General features: G+C 39.3%; 1 non-coding gene across 1 annotated transcript; it reads left to right on the top strand.

Moving 5' to 3' along the window:
• Positions 1 to 7,306: 7,306 nt before the first annotated feature.
• Positions 7,307 to 7,432, top strand: LOC115070680. Its single transcript, XR_003849833.1, has one exon. It is a non-coding gene; the product is annotated as a small nucleolar RNA SNORA40 (small nucleolar RNA).
• Positions 7,433 to 9,589: the final 2,157 nt, after the last annotated feature.

Below are 9,589 nucleotides of genomic sequence, written 5' to 3' on the forward strand. Positions count from 1 at the left end.
AGTTAACACTTCACCCCTTCTTCCAGCTCTTACATTCTTGATGCTAACCTCTTCCACAATAGTCCCTGAGCCTTGGAGGGATTGGTAGGTGTGGGATCATCTTCCTTCCATTGTGGCTAGACATTAGGCTTTCAAGTCTCTGCATCATCTGTTTTCCTTGGGCTTATGGCTCATTTTAGTGGGATTTCATCTACTATAAAAACACAAACAGCAAGAAACAAGAACATATAAACAGTGGCTACTACAAGAACTTAACCTATGGGTGTAAACACAAATGCTTGGTTGGTACTTCAGCAGGTGCATCATTTCCATCTAACAAAGCAATTGCAGTGACTTCCCACTGGGGCCTATATTCTCCCCTGCCACAGGGAGTTGGCCTGGTCTACAGTACCAGATGTGTGTTCCAGCCCTAGGAGAGGGCATTATATCCAATGGAAAATTTGCTGGTTGCGTATACACTAGACACTCCACTATTGCACCAGCAGGCACATGTTGTTTGTTATGTTGATAGTGCAACAAGCGGGGTCCATCGTTGAGAGTTATAGGGGACTATTCTCCCACAGTCATCTGTGTGTTGCCTTTTGGCACCATGAAAGCCACCTATCTAGTGGTAGGGAGTTTCCAACTTAGTACAAGCTTGATTTCTCCTTTTCCTGTACTCATATCATGTGGTGTCTTCAGCAAAAGGGTTTTTCCATCCTCTTCTGGTGTACAACCAACAGTATTGACAATGGCCTTTATTATTTTGGGGACCTCTAGTGTCCCTCAGGCCAACAGCTCATAGGGGGCAACCCACCTTTGGCACTTGGCTTTTCACTTAACTTTATTGCAATAAAAAACACTTTTAAGAAGACACAGTCACTTGTTGTAGCCATGAATACACACTTCTCAGTTGTATGCCTCTAAGGAACAAGGAGACCTAGAACCCTCACTGCTGCACCCCAAGGTCCAACACACCCACTTATCCCTTGCTCTGATGTCACTATTACCACATGTAAACTAAGATCATTCAAGGTTTAAGGGGGCCTTATGACAGGTATCTGTAGCTTTGGGTTACTCATTAACTTTACTGAAATTTCCCTAGAGCATCTTCCTACCCAGCCTGCATCCCTTCTCTTTTTCCTTCTTGGGACTTGGACTCCCCTGCTGCATAATGGGTCTCCCAAGTTGCATTCCTCCTGTTCCCTCACTTTTCATTTTACAGGTAGTTTTCCCAATAGTCCTTTACATGTTATGTCATGGTATCTGCTTCTTGGAAGGCCCACTGTAACACACTGCATTTTTCCAAACTCCAAGATAATTGGTTATGGATGATAAACAGAGATCTTTGTTGGGAATGCCAAAAATTAAAAAAAAAGGTGGGGGGGGGAGTGGAGAGATGACTCAGTGGTTAAGAGCCCTGGTTAGTCTTGCAGGGGACCCAGGTTTGGTTCCCAGCACCCACATCATGGCCAACAACCATCCTAGTTCCAGTTCCAGGGTATTTGATGTCCTCTTCTGACCTCTGTAGGCATTGCATGACACTGGTGTACTCACATACATGCAAGCAATACACTCATACACATACAATAAAAAATAAATAAAACATTTAAAATATTTTCTGTGATCTCAGCAGACCACCAGAGAGTGCCTGTTTCAGCCTCCCTCTGACATAGGGGCTGAGAACTCTGGGGACTTCCCGAGAGTGCCTAGATCCTGTCTCCATCTGGTGCTGCTCTAAAGCCATCAGTTCCCTCCAAAATAAAACTTGGACAAACCAGGTCTCCAAAACCAATAAGAAAAGGACCAAGGTACAACAATAATACAAACAGAAGCATACTTCAACTTAATGCTCATATCAGAATCACAAGCAACAAAAGACATTCACATGCCAAAATCACAATGAGAGAATAATAAAATGGAAAGCCAAAACACTATGTCCCCACACCAAACTCCACCAGTCCTGTAGAAGAGTTTTACAAGGAGAACCCTCTAGAGATAACCCAGGACACAGAATTTAAAGGAACTGTCATAAACATGATCAAGGAATTCAATGAATTTTAAAGAACTCATGAACAAACAAATCAAAAATCTAAAAGAAGATAGTAATAAACTTATGAATAAATTCACAAGAGAGATAGCAACATTGAAGAAAACTCAGGCAGAAATGAAGAAGGAAGTGCAAAATGCAATAAGCCAACTTGAAACAGGGAAAAGACTCACCGCTAGAATGAATGAAATGGAAAACAGAATATCAACACTGGAGGATAAAGTTGAAGAATTGGACCACTCAAGCAAAAAGTATGAAAACTTTAAAAAAAATACACAGAAATGGAATACACAAGAGATGTGGGACACCATGAAAAGACCAAATCTATGGATCATAGGCATAGAGGAAGGAGAAGAATTTTAGGTTAATGGTATTGACCAGATCTTAAACAGGATTGTACAAGAGAATTTCCCGAAATTAAGGAAAGACATCCCCATACAAATACAGGAAGCACATAGAACACCAAATAGACAGGATGAGAAAAGAAACTCCACATGACACATCATAATATAAACACTAAATGTACAGAATAAAGAGAGAATACGGAAAGCAGCAAAAGAAAAACAAGTCACATATGACCACATCAAAATTATAGCTGACTTATCACTGCAAACTATGACATCCAGAAGAGCCTGGACCAAGGTATTTCTAGTTCTACATTACAATAAATGCCAACCCAGAATACTTTACCCAGCGAAAATACCTATTATAGTTGAGGGCAAAAGAAAAATCTTCCATGACATGAAAAGCCTGAAAGAATAAATGTCCACAACACCAGACCTTCAAAGACTACTTGAAGCATTACAAAGAGAAGAGAAAGAAACAACTATACCCTAGGGACAATGAAAGAAAATAAATAAAGGTGTGATTGAAGAAACACAAAATTACACAAAGAACACAAACAGCAATTAAAATGATGGCAATCAATACACATCTTCTAATAACAACCTTAATATCAATGGACTGAACTCCCAAGTCAAAAGACACAAGCTAAGTGAATGGATTAAGAGACAAAATACATCTTTTTGCTGTTTGCAAGAAACCCATCTCACCTTCAAGAACATGCATTACCTTAAGGTGAAAGGCTGGAAAGGATTCCAAGCAAATGGCACTAAGAAACAAGCAGGGGTTACAATTCTAATATCTGACAAAATAGACTTCAAAGTAAAGCTAATCAGAAGTGATAAGGACTGTCACTTCATTCTGATCAAAGGAACAATTAATGAAGAAGATATTACAATCCTTAACATATATGCACCAAACTTTGGTGCACCCAATTTCATAAAAACAACACTACAGGACTTTAAGACACCGATTAACCCTGACTCAGTAATAGTAGGGGACTTCAGTACCCCAGTGTCTCCATTAGACAGGTCAACTGGACAAAGAATAAACAGAGAGACATCTAATTAAATGATGCCATACATCATATGTACCTAATAGATATGTTTAGAATATTCCACCCAAGCACCACAGAATACACTTTCTACTGAGCACCTCATGGAACTTTCTACTCAGCATCTCATGGAAAAAAGATTGACCACATACTGGGCCACAAAACAAGCCTCAACAAGTATAAAAGAATTGAAGTAATTCCATGCATTCTTTTGAACCACAGTGCAATAAAGCTAAAAATCAGCACTGAATGAAGCCCTAGTCACTACACAAACTGATGGCGATTAAACAACACACTCCTAAACAATGAGTGGGTCACAGGAGAAATTAAGAAAGAAATAAAAGAATTCCTGGAGTTCAATGAAAAGGAAAATACAACACAACACAACCTCTGGGACACTTTAAAAGCAATCCTAAGAGGGAAGTTTATAGCTCTAAGTGCCTACATTAAAAAATTAAAAAGAGTCCAAATACATGACCTAACAGTACAACTCAAGACCCTGGAAAGGCAAGAATAAATGAAACCAAGCAGTAAAGAAAAAGCAACAAAAATCAGAGCAGAAATTAATGAAATAGAAACAAAGAAAACAATGCAAAGAATCAATGACTTTAAGAGCTGGTAGCTGGTTCTTTGAAAAGATAAACAACTAGACACACCCCCTAGCCCAGTTAACCAAAAGAAAGAAAGAGTAAATCCCAATCAACAAAATCAGAGACACCCAAAAGATTCAGACCATTATAAGGGAATATTTTAAAAACCTATATACTACTAAATTTGAAAATCTAAAAGAAATGGTTGGATATCTAAAATCATGGGAACCACCAAAGTTAAACCAAGAAGAGATCAGCAGTTTAAACAGACCCCTAACATATAAGGAAATTGAAACAGTAATACAAAACTTCCCAACTAAAACAGCCCAGGTCCAAATGGATTTACAGCAGAATTCTACCAGACATTTAAATAAGACCTCCAACCAATACTACTTAAATTATTCAAAATGGTCAAAACAGAGGGAGAACTCCCAAATATCTTCTATGAAGCCAGCATCACTCTAATATCCAAACCAGGTAAAGACACAGCCCCCAAAGAAAACTATAGACCCATATCCTTATTGAACAATACTTGCAAACTGCATACAGACACATATTAAAAATATCATTCACCATGATCAATTAGTATTTCAGAGATGCAGGAATGGTTTAATATATAAGATAGGAGAAGGAAATTAAAGGAGCATTAACTGGAAAAGAAAAGGTCAAACTCTTATATGAACATTTGAAATTTGCCGTGTTCTGACTTTTTTTTAGTTCCCTGTCTAGAATTTAATGCTAATTACTCTTGCCTTTACTTTTCCTTCACATCTCCTATTCACCAGTCAAGGACTTTCTTTTTCACCCTACAGATAAGACTATGCAATTTGGGAGTCTCTTAGATAGACCCACTGAAGGGGTACCACAATTGCCTCACCCTGCATCCCTGTTCAGCATGTAAGAAGCCAGGGAGGTCTGAGTCCTGATTCCCTGTCTGTAATCTGGGTAACCTCTTCAGAGGATGGTATGATAAGGATATGAAGTAGGGGCTGGAAAGATGGCTCAGTGGTTAAGAGCACTGACTGCTCTTGAAGAGGACCTGGGTTCGATTCCCAGCACCCACATGGTGGCTATGACCGGCCTTAACTCCAGTTCTAGAGGAATTTGAATCCCTCTTCTGACTTCTGTGGCATTGCAGGACACAGGTGACTCACATACATGCAGGCAATACACTCATACACATAAAATAATAATAATAAATAAAGTATTAAGAAAAAGAATAGGAGGTAGGAATTTGCCTAGGCAGTTAGTGTAAAAAGACCCCAAAGAAAAGTAGCCAGTTTCTTGGCTAAAATTCAAAATGTCCTTGGGCCTCTTAACAACATACTTCATTCCAAAGGCCAAAAAATGTCAAAAGTATGAGGGAGCTCTTATCTAATCCTTAAAAATTTTAGGGTTACCACTTCAGATGGGGGAATGTTAAAGTATCAAAAAGCCCTATAAAAAAAAAGAAGGAAGAGTACATGAAATTATGAGAGAAATGTGATGGGGAGATATGGGAGGAGTTGGAGGGGAGGGAGTGGGTATGGATTTGTTAAAAACACCTTATATGGTTATATGCCTACATGAAATTCTCAAATTATTTAAAAACAAATTCACAGGCCAAGAAAATTTAAAAAAATTTAAAATATTACTAAATTTTTGCAATTTTCATACAGTATCATAATAGTATTTGATGATATCTAAATCCACCCATCCATACTTTCTTTTACTATCCCCATCCAATTTAATGTACTATATTATATATAAGGTATACAGAGTTAGGTTTGTGTCCATAAATGTCCTTTAGTGTTGCTTTACCCACTGGAGACTGGTTAACCTTCCAAGAATCCCATCCTTAAAGAGGCTGTCTCTTTCCCTCACAGTAGCCATGGGTTGCCAAAAGTTCCTTAGATTGGATTGGGATTTATTACCCACTTCCCCATGTCTATGTTGGGATTTTGTCTGGTTTGAGCTTGCATGGGACTCATGCATGCTGTCACCATTGTTGTGAATTCAAATGAATAATTGACTTCCCGTCCAGTGGCAACTTTCATTCGTGTGTGTGTGTGTGTGTGTGTGTGTGTGTTTGTGTGTGTTTCAGGTGTTTCTACTGGTTAGTTTTTATTGTCAACAATGAAAGTAACCTAGAAAGAAGGAACCCCAATTGAGGAATTTTCTCCATCAGATTGACCTGTAGGAATTTCTGTAGGGAATTGCCTGGAGTGATGATTGATGTGAGAGAACCGGCCTATTTTGGGTTGCACCATCCCTAGGCAAGTGGGCCTGGCCTATAAAAGAAAGGCAACTAAGCAAGCCAAAGGACTCAAGCTAGTAAGCAGCATTTTTTCATGTTTTCTACTCCAAGATCCTGCCTTAAGTTCCTTGTATGGCTTCCCTCTCGGATGGACTTTGACACTGTAAGCTTTTTCCTCCCCCAACCTGCCTTTGGTTATGGTGTTTTATCATAGAAACAGAAAATAAACCAAAACTGAGTTATTTCCTCTGGAAGTATCAACTATAGATTGTTCTTTGCATTTTTCCTGTCTTCTCCAATCCCTCTACTTCCCTTAGATATTTGCTTCACCTCCCCTTCCTATGCCCCCCAAATATCTCTGTCAGATAAATTGAGCTCTCCTATCACATTTCTTTTCATTCCATGGTACACTCCTTCTAGGTGGTAACCTTGACTTTTTCTCTAAATTCCTAATGCTTAACATGCAACTATCATATAATTACTTATTAAAGGAGAATTGAATGGAGGGGGATCAACCATTAAGTTAATTAATTGATAGTTCATTGTTTTAAAAAGCAACCACAGTAAAAGACTGCAGAAGATCATACAGTTTGCTCAGGAAGAGATGCTCTTTCAGATACTTTCACAGATCTATTGATGAACAAGGTTTCCATGAAGTGGTTTGAGCCTTGGGGATGGAGCTTCTAAGCAGGGAAGCATTCCTCACAACTATAGGACTGTTCCAGGAATAGCACTCTCCTATGTATCATTCTGTTATCGGTGACAAAGATGTGAAGATGACTGCTCCTCTCTTCATATCCATGGTTCACTAGCTCCTCCCTTCTGTAGACTTGGGACTGGGTAAGTCTTGCAGTTTTTATCTATTATTATGTACTGTCATAGAAAAACAAAGTGCTTATATAAATATGGAAAAACTTAGCAAGAGTATAAAGTCCTTAAAACTTTTTAATACTTTTTGTTTCTTTGAGACAAGGTCTCCCTGTAACTACAGCTGGCTTGGAACTCACTTTGTAATGGCCTTAATCTCACAAAGATATGCCTTCTTCTACCGTCTCAGTGCTTGAACTCAAGGTCTGGCAAGAATATAAACGTTCTTAAAGACAGGTGCAAAAATGAATCCTCCTTTACAATCCAGAGCTCATTGTTCAGTATGAGTTTTGAAGCATACAAGAAGCAATATGACAAGGCAACTCAAAAGTTATGCTGTTGAGAGAAAAGATGGTGTAGGAATGAGGCACAGCCTGTTCAGCAGGCCTTGGCCGGGCCTGGGGCAAGAGACTCCCAAGAGACTGAATGCATGAGATGAACCATGTGAGAAAATTTATCATACAAGATGAATATTGACCTCATCATAGGTGCTTCTATATTGATCTCAAAGTTCTGAACTCAGGGCTTGGCAAGTAAGAAAGAAAATAATTGGTGAGCCAAGATGGTGATGCAGCCAGAGCAATGGTGGCTATGGCAATTCTCAGCATAAGGACTTAAAGCATAAAGCCTCTTCATTTAATTCAGAATCTTGATACTTCTATGTTGATCTCAAAATTCTGAACTCAGGACTTGGCAAGTAAGAGAAAAAAAAAATAGCTGGTGAGCCAAGATGACAGGGCCCCATTGACTTGACTACCCATGCACATTGACAGGGTGCAGGTGGCTTGGCTGCCCACACACACCAGTAGAGCCACAACCACCTGTCCATCCACATACCCTGGTGGAGATGCTGGCCTGGTCATCCACACACTATGGTGGAGTCTGGCTGCCCAAATGCACCAGAGTGGAGTCGGGGAGCCACACTTGCATGGTTGCCCACATGAACAGGTAGACAGGAATACTGGCCCCAATGTCACCCATGGTCTGCTATCATCTTACCCTGTTGCTGTCAAGACCGGGCTGTAGTCCTCAACGTTAGGAATCTGAGAAATCTATAGATTCAAAAAACTAAATCAGAGGACATTGGTCTAAAGCTGTGAAACTTCCCAAATGTCACTCAGAGGGTCTTGGATTGGAGACCTGTGAACTAATTGCTACCTGTTGTGAGGACCTAGCTTATTCTTTTAACCAAAGTAAAACTGTGTGGGGAATCATCCTGTTGAGGAGTGCCTTGGCCCACAGTGTGGTCATTGTGCTGAGTGAAGCCCAGAAACATCCACAGTGTAACATGCATGCAAAAGCTGTGAACAGCTAGCTTTGATGAGGAAAACTAAGCATTCCTGACTGCTGAGAAAAAGAGAACTCCCTACTTAACATTCCTAAGCACTGTGTAAGAGAAACAAAAATTAGCAGTGAAAATCCCATTCCAGGAAACCTGTGTATATTCTGACCCAAACCACATACAAAAGAAAGGGAGTGTGTCCTTACTTTGGAATTATAGATTACCGACACTAATGTTATATGATTTCTCCTGCACCCAGTTCAGTTGTGTAAGATAGATGCGGTTTTTCCTTTGCTAATAGAAGACATGAAGTTGGGGGTAAGGAGGTAGGGGATGGTAGGGAAACAGTGGAGATCTGAACATAATAAAAATGCATTGTATGAAATTCTTGAATCAAATTTCTCTTAAACTTGCTATCTTATGAAGTCTTCTTATTAACGTTGCTAGCACCTTTGGGAGGAAAGCTCTTATTGTTATCAAATTCACAGACAAATAAAAACATTTTGCAAGGTTCCTGTTAGGAGGTAGTGTATGTCTTGAAAGACTGAGTGAACATAAATGCAAAGAAGGAAAATAATATAGGACTTGGAACATGCTCTCCAGGCAGATGTGGGGTCTAGCCATGCCAAGGAAGTTGCTTCCTCTAACAGCAGTTGAGAAATGGAACCATTTTTGTATCAGCTGGAAGAGAGATTTCAGAGGAAAGGAGGAAGTTCAGGAGACCTGCTCCTTATTTTCAGAGCTTAAGGCAGTTAGGAGCTGTTGAGGGAAGTAGATATCTTAGAGGGGGTTAAGATAAGAGAGTATTGGCAGCAATATTCTCTGTTAGTGGATTTGAAATGCTGCCAGCTAACTTAACAATCTGCTTTAAAAAAATTGCATGAGTTTACATAGCCTTCACTTGTATTTGCTAAGCAAAGCTTATCATACTTTCCCTTCAATTTTTTATTTTCTTTGACCAATGTTCATTTTTAAATTTCATTGTTATTTTCTTTTTTATCCTTAGATGATGGAAACCTCCATTTTTTCTCCTTTCCTCTTTACTTTAGAGAGAGGAGGAACACTTATAAATTGCCCTTGAGATATAATATCTTCCAAATATTAGCTCAGGGAATAGGAAGTTTCTGAGTTACCATGTGCCACTGTTTGCTGGAATAAATAATCACGCAAAAGTCTGGTTCTTTCCACC

The sequence above is a fragment of the Nannospalax galili genome, unplaced genomic scaffold (assembly GCF_000622305.1).
Source record: "Nannospalax galili isolate Female #2095 unplaced genomic scaffold, S.galili_v1.0 scaffold296, whole genome shotgun sequence".
Taxonomy (NCBI): domain Eukaryota; kingdom Metazoa; phylum Chordata; class Mammalia; order Rodentia; family Spalacidae; genus Nannospalax; species Nannospalax galili.